Source organism: Lissotriton vulgaris, unplaced genomic scaffold, assembly GCF_964263255.1.
Source record: "Lissotriton vulgaris unplaced genomic scaffold, aLisVul1.2 SCAFFOLD_334, whole genome shotgun sequence".
Taxonomy (NCBI): Eukaryota; Metazoa; Chordata; class Amphibia; order Caudata; family Salamandridae; genus Lissotriton; species Lissotriton vulgaris.
In genome coordinates, this window is record NW_028244801.1 from 496,824 (window position 1) to 513,374 (window position 16,551).

Genomic DNA, 16,551 nt, shown 5'->3' on the forward strand with positions numbered 1-16,551 from the left:
GCTAGTATTTCACAGGAAACGGTGTTCTAATGAGTCACTTTCCTTAAAACAAGCTGGGAATCGCTAGGTCGCCCTCTGGTTTATCATAGCAGTCTGATGTGACAGACTTAGTTCAAGAAAGAAGTTTGCCTATAGGTAATAAAAATAATAATTTCGCCGGAAGTCACTGAGACAACAAAAGGCAAGATCGTATGACTCAACTATCTTAAGGCGATGTTTGTGAGCCGACTAAACACTGCAGGGCATAGTTTTGAGCTTGTAATTTAGGCATGCATAACTTTTTGGCAAAGAACAGCGAGAATAGACTTTGTACAATGGCACATAATGAAGAAAGGTATCTACAGTTAGTGAGGTTTGGGGTTTCTTGGATGGGGAACAACGTGGGGATAACACTTGTGGCTGTAGGTGCCAGAAAGGGCCTAGCAATAGAAAGGCAGCATGGACGTCAGTCCATGTGCAGATGGGAGCAGACAGGCATGACTCAGTTGCTGCACAGCAAGCACAGTTGTATGACACCAACCTTCACATTCTGCGTTGAGACATGATACAACCCAAAGTCAAGTCCACCCACTGGGGAGGCTCAATCCCTCACCCTAAATGTGTATGAAAAAGAGAACTACCTGCTTCTTGGCTTAAAAAGCATGGCCGACCAGCCACAAAAACAAGATCACAAACAAGCTCACACAAGCAATAAAAGGAAAAAGTCCCAGCAATACTCAAGTTCACTCACACCAGCCACAAAAAGGGGGAGTGAGAGTTCAATAGCTGAGGGGGATGTCAGCTCCCTGTTGAATGTGTACATGTTCTTGTGTCGATATAATGCATGGTAATAAGCTGGTCAGGTTTCACTTGCATGATATTGCATATCAATTATACTGTATTTTATTTTTTGGCAACAAGTCAATTATTGCCTGTCATCAGAAACTATTAAGAAAGCTTTTTAAACTTGGGGGGGAAAACAAATTCCCATTTAAATTTCCTGACCTGGAAATTGTCACCATCAGGACTGGAGATCTGATATGAACCTTTTTGTATTTAGATGTATGAAACTATTTTTTATGTCCTGAAGAAGGTGGAACACACAAAGATCACCGAAACGCCGCGTCGACTTTTTATAAATAGTGTTTTTATGTGTATGCAATAGATTGTAACCCATTTGGGGAGGTACCATTAGGCAGTTGTCCTAACAAATTGTTTTTATTGATCAATCCTAGAACCAAATAAATGTTTATAAATTTTTTATATGAGTGTGTAATCTGATATATATCCTGCGTGAAATATTTTTGGTAATTTTCTAGCTTATCTGAGTGTCCGATTCGTATATATTGCATTTGGTAAGCCACCACAGAACAACTGCCATTCCAGTATCCTCACTGCAGTACTGACACTCAGTCCAGGGGTAGTTTCTTTCCCCTTTTATAGAGTTTAGGGACTTTTGTGTTGTTTCCAGAGGCATTGCATGCCGGTAAGTTCCCTAGCAGGAGGAAGCGGATTTCAAACATACATGAGATTTCACGGGTGTTAAATAGTGGCAATATCTCACTCTGACCAAAAAGTTACCAGCTATCCATACTCAACCTACCTCCTTTTACAAGTGTAAGTGCTAGTTACTATATCCATGCTCTAGTTTGCACCACCTACGCTCAAGGACATCGCAAACCAGAGTTCAATGAGCAAATGACAAGCAGTAGTTACCTCCACCATGAACATTAATTCAAACACACCTAATGCAGACTGCACAGATTAAATCCCTGCATCTCATTCCTGACCACTTACCATGTCATTCTGGTTGTGGTGGCAGAGCCACAATGGATGCAAATATTATAAGTGCCAGTTTTTCACCACCATCAATTCTGAGACGAACACAAATAGTTTTTAGATGGGCGATAAGTGTTAGTGCAAATCAGTAAGGATGCATGCCAAAATTCCATATCCGCTGTAGTTCCCACGTTATTTAGCACATAGTTAAAACTGCACCTAGCACGAATACAATTTGCAGAGGGGAGTTTTTCCTTCTAATCCTGTCTGAAGGACCCTACAAAGTTCAGCACTTATTTTAGCACCATCACAAAATAGACTAGGCAATGTCAAATGGAGAGGCATGGAAATCCATTTAAAGAAAGGCTCATTTGGCAAACTCCAATGGAAAGAAATTATCAAAATACGACTTTCCACACATTACTGGGCTGGCGGAGTATATTTTCAAGGATGAACACTTTAGATTTATTGTCCAAAGGAGGAACATGCAGGGTAAACTCCCATCCAGCTGCAAGGTATTCCAAGAACAACATTGCATGACGTTTGAGCTAAGGGCCCAATTTATATCTTGGTGGACAGGGAACTCTGCATCAGTAGCGATGAAGTTCCTTCCCCTCCAAAACTATGGTCTGCCCGAATACCTTAAATTTGGGCAGACCACAGTTGGACGACGGTGGAGACTACTTTGTCTCCTCAGTAGTCAAACTCCTCCAACGGCCCGACGAAGTAAGAGGCTTCAGAATGTTTCCAACTAATTTAGATGGGCAGACATGCAGCCATTTCAGTGCCAGTCACCGCAGGAAAAACCTTGCAGTAAGAGGCACAGAAAAGTTCTTAATGCCTAATGCCTCCTTCGCCATGGGAAGAAACTTCCATAGCGAGGAGGAGTATGTCCCCCCCCACCCCCCCACCCCCCAAAAAAAGAAAATCCCGCTTAGAGATTTTCTTTTTGGGAAAAAAAAGTATCTTTGACATCTGGCTCCATCATGTTTGATGGAGTTGTATGGCAAAGTTACAATGCATTGGCAGGAACCGTCATCATCATGGTTCCTGTCAATGCTTGAAATATCTGCTAGGCCAGCAGACATTTAAAAATTTGTCTGACAGCACCTCCGTCAAAGCAACGGGGTAATTTACCAGAACAGCAGTTGTGAAGCTAAAGTGTAAATAAGACTACCTGATTGCCGTTTTTACTCATTTTTACAGATCATGGGAGACAAAAACACATTTGTTTTCCTCTCTGTATTTCTTTTAAATGTGGATAAAAACATCAATTGACAGCATTTAAAAATCAGACAAAAAGAATCCAGTCATGACTGCTTGAGAAATGGCTGTGCGGATTGACCGGTATGGGGTTAAAAAAGAAAGGAATTTTAGTACAGAGGCTTTAACAACAGTAGATATGCACAACCTTGATAGTAAAATGTTCATGTTTTCATATACTTGCAATGATTTTTCATCTGTGGGTGTTCATATCATTTAACCCTATCATTCATTCAAGCATGAACATATGTATCGATTACATAAATGTAGAAATATACTAGTTTCAACTTCATGTTGCACAAATCCCAAAATAATTAAGGATAAGTACAGGTAATAATAGCCAAACTAAATATTTTATAGCATGAACCATGCCTTGCGGAGCAGCGGATCACTGCAATACAACAAACACATCCAATACATATCAATGATTGAATGTTAAGTTTCCCTTGGGACTAGTGGCAGAGGGAGGAAACCTTCACATAGCAGTCTCAGAGACTTCATGCACATTAAAAAGCATGCATACAATGACAACCATTGGTGAACTATAGCATTTTTAGGCATTAAGCAAAACCTATCCAGAAGGTAAATTTATACAATGGTGTCCATCTTCCATGAAATAAAATCACCCTTCCAAGAATCTACTTTATGAATTCCATCAACTATTTTAAAGCACCGAGAAGCATCCAGTGCGGACACCATGTCACAAAAAACAACAAATCTATTAGCAGAAGAAGTGATGTCCACTTTCCCATCCATGTCATATAGCACGCAGAGTAAATCAGAGGGGTTTAGACATGTTATTTTTAGCAAAATTATATGGTTTGAAGCCATACGAAAAGGGAAGTGTTCGCCGAGTTATGTGTTTATTTAATCACAATAAGAGATACAAATATAAACTACCAAGAACATTGTTCAATCCAGGTGGTCACAACCAGACTGTTCCATCTTGAAGATCAGAAGAATACAGTTCCCTCATAAAGGTCATAAAAAAAACAGTTCTAATTTGAAGGTCCCAAGACGGTTTCATCAAGGCGGCCACAAAAAGACTATTCCATACAGACGAGGCAGCCACTAGCAAAGGTTGTTTTGAGGAGCTGACTAGTTAGAAACCAACGTTTGTCAGAATAGGCTTTGTCATGGTGGATCAGATCTAAATCTCCCAGGTGTTTCAGGTAGGTAAAATGAGACCGCTTATATGTAAGAGAAGTAATATTTAGTGTCCTATTTCTCACGTTATTGCACAGGTTTGGAAATGCAATATAAAATATAGAACATCGAAAAGTTTCAATAAGTAAAAAAAAGTGCAACTCCATTCATGACTCAAAACAAAAATAAGATACTCCTGCACAGCAGTCTATAACATCTTTCTGAAACGGTCGAGAGAAGTTCCTATACTAAAGATAACAAGCATTTGCAATGCAATAGGTCTCGCATTAGGAAAGTTTGAGCTATTGGTATTGTAAATGGCAAAGTTTTTATTTATGTTTCTCAAAGTTCTCCTCCTCCAGAGACACCTCCAAAAGTAATTCACGTCCTCGCGCTATTTGTGAGTAAGAGGATTATGGTTCGATCCCCGGGCTAGGCGGCAGGGGTCTGCCCAGCACCATGTGATTCTGGGCAATAGCTTGCTTAATCTTCCCAATGGCCCCCAGCGCCGGGATGCCTCCGGGTAGCTGTGCGCTTTACAAATACTGGATTCACATTTACATATTATTTGGAAATAAGACATTTGAATAAAGTCAAAAGAGAAAGAGGCACAGCATTGGGTGGGATAGAGAAGCTTCAGGACAATGGTATGTGTGCTGTAACAAACTCAAGTTGGCTAAAATAATTGAGATGTTGACAGTGTGATGAATAGACATGGAGGTGGGACAATCATGAACTGTCCTGTGATCACGTTGCCTTGCACAAAGGTAAAGGGTCAGCTGCGGATATTAAAGCTGACAAAGACGGAAGGAAGGGAGAAACCCAGTTCATCTTCAAAAACAGTATGTACAGAAAAGTGCCTTTCCAGAAACTCTCATTGATTTTTAAAGAAGAAAACAATTTTCCTCCCACACATTGATTTTTAAATAACGTGAGTACCTTTTCAAAATTCTCACCTGTATATTGTTAACAGTTGTCTTACCAGTAAGATGTAGCTTAGACCTCAAAAATGCCAATGGGAGTTGGCCCAGACCAGGCTGGGAGGAGCGGGCGGGAGCTGGCAGGGCTGTCTCATGATCTCCTCTGCCCCTGACACACACTGAGCAGAGGAGGCTGGAAAGGGCGAGAAGAGCAGAAAACAGCACTCTGCACCCCCGAATTTTCAAAAGCAGCCCCAGTGGGGGCGGGATCTGAAGGAGGGGACCACCAGGCGTTCAAGGTGGAGTGAGGAGCCGGCCGGCGGGGGTGTTGGACTGGAGGCACCGGGCCGCTCTCTCCTGCAGCAGCCAGCCATGCAGCTTTGGTGGAGAGGGGGCGAGCAGGACTGCAGCTGAGCAGGGGCGGCAGCCCCCGGAGCTGCGGCGTGACTGGGCTGGCCTGAAGCCCCCCCCCACCCCTTCAAACCCTGAACCCCGTGTGCACTGGACCCGGCCACCGACAGCCCCTCTGGGACAGAGCAGGTAAGGACACGGCCCGTGAACCCGCATGACTTGGCGAGCAGGAGGCGGGGCAATGAAGGGTTAATGTTTATGTTGCGGGGGTGGCAGGGGCGTGGCACGTGCGCCTAGGAGCTGTCCCTTAGTAGCTCAGAGGGGGCGGACGTGTGTGTGTGTGTGTGTCTGGGGGGCGGCGGTGGTTTCACAGCTTTGGGGTGTCTGACAGCAAGGGGAGACGCGTCTGGCCACTCGTGAGTGTTTCTGACAGTCCTGGGGAGGGTGTGTGTGTCATCTTTTGGGGGCCTGAGCTGCATTTGGGGTGTTAAAGTTCTAAGAGTCATTTCCGATAACTCTGAGCGGGGCCAGGCTGATGTGGGAGGTTTGACACTTTTAGAAAGGAGGCCGCTCCAGAGGGTGCCTTGCTAGTGTGTTTTTTTTTTTAAAATAGTTTTTATCTGACATCTCGGAGCGGGGGTCTTGTGTCTGTAGGAGGGGGTCTCAGCTACGGACTGAGGGCGTGCGCGGTCCTGGACTCTAGCACAGGGGAGCTGACATAAATGACGGGGCAGGGGGAATGGGAATTGAGTGACAGGGAGTCTGACATTCATGAGAAGGGTCTGGCAAGCTGGTTGGGGAGGGGGCTTACGGCGAAGGGGTTGAGGGTTCTGGAGGCACTGGCGGGGAAATCAGGGCCCTTGAGATCCCTGGAAAAAGACAGCTCCGGGTAGGGGTGGTCTGGCAGATCTGTGGCGCGTCTCCCAGCTCTGCCCACGGTGCAGTGTGCGGCAGCTCCTAGAAGCGGCTGACAGCTCCTGGAAAGAGCGAGGGGAGGGGGTGGCGGCGGCAGGCGCGATAGAAGTCTGACAGCTGTAGAAGAATTAAAGTGCAACCGCTCTGTGGGGGTCGGACAGATCAGGACGAGGTCTCTTTAAACCGTTTCGGATCAGGCGTAGGCATGGCCAGGCGGCTCCAAGAGGGTGGAAGGGGAAGCCATTCTCGTGTGCACTGTACTCTGCACTGTTTACAGGGCAGCCCTCCTCGGTTTCCCCACCCCGCCCCAGACTGCCAATGCTTGGTAAAAGTCCGAGCTCTGGTGTAGGTAGTTTAGCCATACCCCCGAGTCAGCATCGCGATTTCATTGCGGTGATTTAAATGACCACCCCAGTGCAGTATGGGTGTTGTAGTTCTTTACTTTGGCTTTAGAATGTTTTCTAAAAAGCCGAGGACTTGTAAGCGGTATTCCGTGGGTAGCAGCGAGTTGGCGCCCTTGGTGTAAGGGCGAGCACATGGCGTGCTTGGTGTAAGCCCCGTATATAGCATGTGTACATTGATGCCTCGTGTCACGCATATAACCGGGGCATGGAGTGTGTGTGGGTTCGGTGAACGGTTGTGGCAGGGGGCTACAATCCCCAAGTGGCCGATTTAAATGAACTGGACACACACATGATGTTTCAGATGGATCGGACACCCACATGACTCCAGGGGGGAGACCGGGATACGTGGAGCGCGAGAAAGGGCTCGGACACATATAGATTAGACATACTAGACAGGACCACCGTTCGGGGCGAACACACGAGGCACAGTAGAGGAACTGAACACAAAATAGGTGTAAAGGGATTAAACACGTTCACAGAAACACAACTCGAACCCACGGAGGCTGTGCAGCAGGATACCACGCACAAAGCGGGAGTTGGGACAGGTTTCCCTCTCTGGACTGTGCTGCACAAAAGTTCACGCTCGCCTGTTTGTGCCCCTGTATATCTCTGTCAGAGCATGGCCCGCTGTCTCTTTTAAGTTTGATTTATTAAGAAATAGAAACAAGTCCCGCGGCGACCCGGAAGCTCTTGGCCGGCCGGCCAATCCGGTCGCGGCCGACCGAAAGTCCCGCCTCCCGAGCTGCCGGCGCATGGAGCGCCCTGCCTGTCCGAATCAGCCCGGGTCCCCAGGAGGGGGCCGGGGAGAAGGAGGAGTGTGGCGCCTGTTGCGGGGCCGGCGCGACAACAGGAAACAGCGCCCCGGTGCCGAAGGAGGGAAGAAGAGTCCTGCTGCCGGGCCCTGCAGCTGAGGAGAGCCGCCGCATGAAGGAAGCCGGTGAGTGGGTTGCTGAGCGGGGGGAAGCATGTGCGCGAGTGCGGGGGGGGGGCGGGCTTTGTATGTGTGTGTGCGTGCGTGTGTGTGACTGTGGGGGAGGGGGAGGGGGAGGGGGAGGGGGAGGGGGGGGGGTGTGAGCGAGTGTCTGTGTGCCTGTATGTGTGTGCCTGCGCTCGCCTGTGTGTGCGTGCGTGCATGCAGAGGGGTGGGGGCTGCCTGCCTGCGTCTGTGTGAGCAAGGGCTGAGTTACTCTGCGCATGCGCGGGTCAGACGCGCGCTCCCGCGATGAAAACTGCGAAGGAAGACGCTCGTCACAGTTTGGTGTCCACATTCCTAAATACGGGCCACAATAGGTCTGAAGCAGACACCCTCAATGCTCACGCATTGAGCGTTAGGTCTGCTCGACCTAAAAAGAAGACTGCTCCATCCTGAAGGTCACAGGAAGGCCCCTCCTTTGACATCACAAGAGGACTGTTACATCCTGAAAGTCATAAAAAACTGTTCTATTTTGAAGGTCACAGAAAAGACTGTTCCATGTGGCAGCCACCCAAAATGATGTTTTGAGGAGTTATTTTTGAGGAGTTTGTTAGACATCAGCAACAGCAAGAAAGAGCACGCTTAATAATGGTGCAGGTCAGAAAGGTACTCTGAAGGCAAAATGGATAACATTGTAAGCAAGCAAAGAAGTCTTTAAGGGCCAGATTCTCAAAGGTATTGGGGTACTTATGTCCCAATCAGTACTCGAATTCTTTTATTCTTTATTTCGCAGTGCAAGTCTGCTTTACTCATTTACAGAATGTAACCTTTCAATCTGCTCACAGAGGCATGTTTGTGGGTCGTTCAGGATGGGGACACGTGCAAAAGGTGCTTTAACAGCAACATATTCACACGTATGTAAGGCTTGTATTTAAGAAAACTGACTGTTTCAGGAGATAAACTACACAAAGATATGTAATGCAAAAGGAAAGAGTTAATCCATTTTCAGGGTGGGAATGGCAAGGGGAGATGCCCAAAATTTGCAAAGGGGTTTTGCCATGGAGAAAGATTGTAAATTGAACAAATGTAACCGAGCGTGTGGAATCCACAGGCGAGTGTAGGAATCTGTAGCTTACGCAGTTCACCAGAAGGAATACTGAAATTGATTGTGAATTACGCAAAGTCATACATTTGCAACCAAAACACAGGTACGCCTAGCTGAGTAACTTTACCTATTTGTGTGTGAAAAAGGGCCAAAGTGAAATCTACTTCATCACTTTTCAATGTATTAATGGATACAATCCTACATGACAGGTAGACAACAGGTGGTAACCCTAGCAACCCTTTCATCGCCCAAGTCCCTGGTCAGTCATGGAGTACCTCAGGGCTCCTCGATCAGCCCTATTCTTTTTAATCTTTATCTGCAGCCCCTGATCCCCATGATCAAATCCTTCAGCATAGATCTGATAAACTACGCCGATGACACACAATTGGTGTTCTCCTTAGAAGGAAGACAGGCGGTGACCATGGAGACCTTCCAGAACTGCATGAACAAGGTGTCCAGGTGGTTGACAATAAACTCCCTTCAATTTAATGAGGGGAAGACAGAGGTTGTCTACTGTTCATCAGCCAAGCTGAGTCAACAACCCTCCCATGAGATTAGGCTCGCGCCGGGAGCAGAACCTTGCATCCCAGTTAAGACCGTGCGCAATCTAGGGGTACTGTTTGATGCGGATCTCCAAATGACCTCTCAGACCAATAAAACCATCAGTGTCTGTTATGGATTGTTGAAGGCACTCAGACAGATTCTGCCCCTCCTGCCTGACGAATCTAGACCACTAGTAGTTAGGAGTGTGATTCTGGCCAGACTGGACTATTGTAACTCTTTATATCTAGGGGCCCCCCTATATATCCTACAAGGGCTCCAGAGGGTCCAGTCTATAGCGGCCAAGCTGGCACTCAAAAGACCTCGTAGTTCTTCCACTACGTCGGCGCTAAGAGATCTACACTGGTTGCCAATCAGGAGTAGAGTTGCCTTCAAGTCCCTATGTATCGTGTACAGAGCCTTGCACAACACAGGACCTATCCCTCTACAGGAAAGGCTCTCCTGGTATAGTCCTTCCAGGTCCCTGCGCTCTGCTAGCCAGAGTCTGGCTGCTACTACCAGGATCAGGAGAACGAGTATGGGAGGCAGAGCGTTCTGTACCTCTGCCTCTAGGCTGTGGAACGAGCTTCCCCAGAACATCAGACAGATCGACACCCTACTGGGTTTCAGAAAGAGCCTGAAAACCTGGCTGTTCGCCAAAGTATAATCCCCCTGACTCTATTTAATAGCTCTGGCGGCCGGTCTATAGGTCATGACAGCTAGTGTATTGTTTACCATCTGATTACCATCTGACTACTTCCTGTTTGGGCGCCAGGATACCCGTAGGGTGACAGTTGCGCGTTACAAATTACTAAATACAAATACAAATACAAATTAATTAGAAAGGGAAGCAAGACAATACTCTGGTCAACCATTCCATTTTTATGTCTTTTCATGGAAGTGTTGGGTGGTAGCATGGTCATCCTGAAAGGAACTCATGATTTTAAAGTACTATGTGTTAAATGAAAAAAACCTGCATCAACCTTTTGCCCCTGCAGAAGTAACTCCTTTAGAGGGAGGCCGTTGAAGGCAGCATGGAAACAAAGGAGAGCCCTGCAGATGTTCTTTCATCGTGTTCCCCAATAACCTACGTGCACTCCATTTAAGATCCCAAAACTAATTTTCATTCCTATTATCCTAAATAAAACAAAAAATGTAAAATGATGAAATTAGATCTCATCTCAACACGATTTATAACAAAAAAATATGCTGCATTTTTGCCCCTCCCCTACAAGTGCGCCTACATCCTTGTCTTTCAAACGCATTTCATTATTCCGAGCTGGAGCACGCCAATCCTCCGATAATAACTGGTGAACGAGAGACTGTAGAATAGAAAGTCATTGGTGCTAAGAGGGAATCTGTTTACAATTAGTGTGGCTGGTCGTTGTCTAGTTTCGGTGATGCGTAATCTAGTCCGACTCCTCACCCTTACCGCCCACACCCGCCACCACCAAATTGGCACTGGAAAATGCAGAAGCAAAAGTGATTTGTCAGAGGTTTAGTTATTCGGCTCTTCAAATAATCTTTTATGGGTCCTCCTGGCCAGTTTGCCATTGTGAAATTTAGGAAACTCTGCAGCACAACCATCTTATCCTTGGGAGTTAGCCAATGAAAACTCAGGAGGTTCAGCCTTTGACAAACACCACTACTCCTCATCAGAACTGTTGGTAAGATTGGAAAAATTGTTTAAATAGGAAGAAAAGCGAGTGCCAGCATTTCACATGTCGAAAATCCATTTTCATTATTTAAAAATGAACTTTTATCTGGCATATTTGTGGATTCCAAGACACCCCTCCTGTGGCATGTTGGAGACCTTAACATCTGCAACAACGTAACATAAAAACGTTTTTTTATCCTAATCAGGAAGTAGAAGCAGCTTCACAATACCCAGAGTCACTCATTCCACAATTCAGCAACATTTTCTGCATAGTTCTAGGTTTGCCAAGCTTGACACATAATTCCTCACCAGCTGAGTAATTTGTCGACTACAACAAAAAATGTGTTTTTGCTCAAAAGGATCAAAATTTAATAAAAAAGGTTGAACAAGAATGAAACATAGTTCCAAACACTTTCCGAGTGTTTCTGGTCTGCTTTCACCCGTTTACTGTAGTAATGAGACAATAAATTATGCCCTAATAGTATTACTGTTCCCCAAACGATTGTGTTGTCAAAGGTGTATTTACTTCATGAGAGCTCTAGGGGTTAAGAAGCATTACAACCATTCGGTTTGTCTAAGGTCTTAAATCTTCAATTGCTTCTTATCGTGAAACTGAAGTAAAAGAAATATGTAATGTCCAAAAAGTTATGCAGGGAGGTGGCTTCTTGTTAGAAAGAGGTGCTTGAGTACAGAGTATTTTAGTCTGGAGGCAGGAAGGACAAATATAAAATGGCATTCTAATGCATTTCTGCGAATCAAATTCATGAACTGTTGACTAACATGTTAATAGTATTCTGCAGAATTAGTAGCTACTGGAGCATCGGGTTCACTTTTGTATCCATGTGCATTAAAATGTCACGAAAGCTAGTGAACGAAAACCCTCTCTCGAGTCCACTAGAAGTCTAAAACAGATTTATTGAAAAAAAATAAGTAAAATTAAAGTGATACTGCCAATCAGAGAAAGAGAGCTTCTACTCACCAAGGTGCCCAGGTTTCTCTTCTCCTGAGAAGAACAAACGGGGACCTTGAAAAGAGAAAGAAAAGAAGGGACCTCAGACACTGAGCAAGCTTGAGAATCCTCTCATTGTTTAATATACATACATATATATATTCATTATTTCTGTGAAACAAATGCACATATTACTGATAGATTATTCTAGGTTTTTAAAATGTATATAAGTGACTGCATAAATAGGTAAATCTTTTATCATAATTATCTACAATTGTTTCGCTATTGAATTAATATATATATAAATATTATATATATATACACATACATATATACACATATATATATATATATATACACACACATATATACACACACACACATATATATATATGTATATATATATATATATATATGGTTCATGCTGCCACTCAAGGAGGAATAAAGCACTTTTCACTTTCACATTGTGTCGTCTGTACCTGCTTCAGCGTGATCTCCATCGTGTCAGGATTCTGGTGTTATATATACACACATACATACGTAAAATGAATCTTAAGTACAAAAAAACCTAGAAAGCCAGAGTCTATTTAATGTATCTTTAATCTATATATATTTACTTCCTTTGTGCATCTATATAATTTCCATGTACTTATGGATCTATATATTTATTACTTTTCTTTAAATTCAGCATTTCCAATGCACTACCCTATTTTTCACCGTATACCTCTCATTATATCCTCTGCCTCCGCTCTCTCATTCATCCGATACCATTACTATGATCCCCAAAATAACCCTTTCAGAACTCTTCCCTACTCTACCCCTCCTCGCATCATCGGACACCTCTTTTACTATTCTGATCCTTCAAAACAAGCCTTTCTAAACATTTCCCTCTGACTCTTCCCCCTCCATACCCCTTTTACTCATCCCAAGCCTCCTCGTACTGCTTTTACCTCCAAAACAAAAATACAATTCTAAATCCTTCCCTCTTCTTTCCCTCCACTATACTTTTCAATCTAAACAACAGACTAACATGTCCACCTCCTAAATGAATTCCATATTTCACTATACTAATTCACCACTAATCATTCATGGGTTCCACAGTAGCGTGCTACTTGCCGAAAAAGAGCTTCAACACCTCATCAGGTGTAGCAAGCGCTATATAAAAATGCAAACCTTTTCCCTCTTTTATCGCTCCACTATCCTTCTGAATCCAAATAACTGACTAACATATCCATCACTCAAATTACTTTTTCATATTTACGAAAGGTAACCTCGACCTGGAGAGTGAGGCCCTAACTGGTACATTAAGTAGGGCCATAGATCAGGTGGCACCGGCACAAAAGAACAGAGTTAGAGAGAAGGGCAAGGGAGCCCACTGGTTTAACGAGGACCTGCGGAGAAGGAAGCAAACCCATCGTCATGTTAAAAGTTAGGCCGCGAACGTCAACATTATCGGCGCCATCTTGCCCTTTTTGAGCCCATTCGTGCACGTAAGCGGCAGCCATTTTGAGCACCATGGCCTCCCTGCCCCTCGCTGATAGCCAGCGCGTCTCTTTCTCTCTCTCTTAACCTCGCAAGCATCCCCCCGCACGCTGACAACCCCCGCTCTCACATGCCTTGGGTCATAAACCCCTCTTCAGCGCAGCTCTGCCTCGGAATCCCATCCTGTTCCCAGCGCTACACCTCCCTTCATTCCTTTCCTGGTCCCGGGTCCTCTGATACAACCCCCCTTTTCCTGTGTGCCCATTTGTCTTCCTCGTTCCCAGGCCGCCACCTGGCCCTGCGGATACTGTTTATTGCCTCCCGTACAGTAGGAAGCCCCCCCCATGAAAGGACCCTCGAGTTGATCAAAGCCCCCACCCTATGAGATCCGATCAACCCCACACATTCCGTGAATCGGCGGAATGTCCAGCTGCGCGATAATCATCACCTGTTGTGACCGGGGTGGGGACTTCAACTGTAAATGTGTGTGGGAACGGGCCTGAAGGGGAGATTCCGAGGATGTCCTTTCATACTTCAAAGCATTGCAAGAATGTGTTACATGCAATAAAGATCATAAACCTGTGTATAAGAGGCCAGGCCTCAGAGATGCGGAGAGAGCACCTCGAGAAGATACCCTGTTGTCTGATTTGATGTGTTCTGCTCCGTCGGAATAAAACTTCTGTTTCCTGCCTTCCAGTCTCCAGCGCCTGCCTCTTTGTTTGGCAACTTGAATGGGTATAGAGGCGGTTAACGCCGGGCAACTCTGAAAAAGGTCATCTGCCAGTACCCTTTTCTACAATTGGCGTCCCAAACGTGGGGCCCATCAGCGACTCGTGGATCCAGTGGGAGAGGTCCTGACGACAGAGTGAACGACTGCAACGATCGGGAGAGCTCCTGTCCGATAGACCCTCGTCTGACAGCCGATCATCCGAACTTCACTGGTTCCGAACAGACCTCTCTCGAGTGATCTACGGTCCTGACTGGGAAACATCAGGAGTGCCGCGAGGACTACGAAGGATAGAGGACGATCGGGCGCTGGATTCGGAAGACAAGAAAACTGTCCATGCGGTCCGGGTAAGGTCGTGTAAACACGACGAATTGCGAAATGGTTTGATTGTTTGGAAAATACTAGTATTACTCTTTGTTGATTTGTTTGGAGATTCGCTGTCTGCAAACGGAGAAACAACAGGCTCTCTCTTTGCAAGCAGTGAAGGATAGGTAACGCAGACTTTTGTCCCCACTGTAATCCGTGTAATCCGTTGTGCCTATCTTTCTCCCCCACTGATTGATTGTTTGAACCCGAACTACTGTTCGCGGATTGTTTTCTGGAGATTCTCTGTCTGCAAACAGGAAAGAACAGGTTTCCTCTTTGCAGATAGTGAAAGGGTAGGTGACGCAAACCTTTTGCGGGCCTACTTATTCTCCCCACTGATTGTTTGATTGACCGAACATTGACTGTTCGATATTGGTTCTTGAGGTATTCACTGCCTGCAAACAACGTAGAATAGAAATATTCTGTCTAGTCTTTGCACACAGTGATAAGATAGGTAGTGCTGACTTTTGTCCCCATTTTAACCCGTCATGCCTGTCTTCTCCCCACTGATTAGTAGCCTGTTTAGCCCGGACCGCTTATTAGAGATGAACCATCCGGCTCCACTGGAAGGCACCCCTAATAAGGACATGTTCACAAAGCATGGATTGATCGCTATAGCTTATAGCAAGCTGTGGCATAGATATACGAAAAAGGATCGAGAAAGTCAGTGGCCACTGATAGGATCCTTCAATGATGATAAAATAAGCGCGCTAGAAACAGCCCTAGGTAAAAACAAGACAACGCCCACTATGCTTGATAGTTTCGGCATGTGGCGCAAAGAAACCGAACGGCGTAAGAAGAGAAATGAGAGTAGGTTGGGAAAAGAGCTGCGAAAAGCAGCCCACCTAGCTGCTCAGAAACTAGAAGAAGAGATAAAGGAAAGAGAGGAAGCCAAACAGAAACTAGAAATGGAAACATCAAACCAGTGCCCGGTTAGAACGCCCTCCACGCTCTATCCTGAATTGTCCTTGAAACAACGAGCTAACGATGATCTTTTGTTAGGACCTCCGGTCATCTATATGCCCCCTCCATACGCCCCTTCCCAACCCTTAGCACAGCACCCACCACCCCCAGGTACAAACGAGAGTAGCGCCACAGCTTCGGCCCCCATGGCCCCTGTGCCGGCCGAACTCCTTGTATTAGATACTACACAAACGACAACGTTAGGCGACCCTGAGACCCGAAGGGCCGGTTCCGCTAGAACAAACAGGTTAAGCAAAGATGAGCGAGCAGGGATTGACAAGATAGCAAGGACACTGGTAGAAAGAAAGGAAGATGAAGAGTATATCACGGATATGTTTAACTCGTATACAGGAAGTCACAGACGACATTTCTCCGTACGACTGTGTTACCATGTCTTGAACGCATACGAGGACCAATATCGAGACAAAGGTGCCGAGAGCCTAACGACTCTGTACCGGAAGGTCGATATCGGGGATGAGGGCGAGTGTGATGTGACGGACCTCCTTATGCGTACGCTTGAGGTTTTCCGCCACCTCACTGAACAAGGATCGGGAACTAAACCCACGACATCCGTAGCGACCGAACCACAAACTGAGCAATCTAACGCCATGATGCCGATACGAGAGGCTGCCCCTTACTGGGTTCCTCCACGAGGTGAAGGGACTAACGATGATGCAAACCACAAAGATGCAAAAGGAAGGGTAGTGTACAACTGGGTCTACCAGCCATGGGACCGGCAAGAGATTCTGACATTCCGGAAATCTCTGCCTGACCTACGTAAAAACCCCACTGCCTTCTATACTGAATTAAGTACAGCCCTAGGTTCAACGATTATGACCCTGGCTGACATCGACTTGTTCTTCGGGTTGTGTCTACCAGCTGATGTGTGGAAGCAAATCCGGAAAGTCGACCACCTTGAGCTGTATGGACATACCTGGTCACAACTCGATGGCATTGATAAACAACGAGAACCTGGACAAAAGCCTTTGAAATCCATTTTAGACCTCCCAGACAAAATCGTACAGAAATTAAAAACCCTGATTCCAGAAAAGAAAGTGGACTGGTCGATAGTAACGGCCTGTCGCCAGAAAC

At 45.6% G+C, this 16,551-nt stretch overlaps 1 protein-coding gene across 3 annotated transcripts in view; it reads right to left on the bottom strand.

Annotated features, from left to right (window-relative positions):
- LOC147666724 (nucleus accumbens-associated protein 2-like) overlaps positions 1 to 16,551 on the bottom strand; it is a 418,781-nt gene that overhangs the window by 250,770 nt on the left and 151,460 nt on the right. For 2 of the 3 annotated variants that reach the window (XM_086948923.1, XM_086948926.1), the window contains exon 2: positions 11,952 to 11,996. The exons of the other annotated variant lie outside the window; for it this stretch is intronic. The gene's annotated coding sequence lies outside the window, so the exon portion shown is untranslated. The remainder of the gene's footprint in view (positions 1 to 11,951; positions 11,997 to 16,551) is intronic. 3 annotated transcript variants of the gene reach the window in all.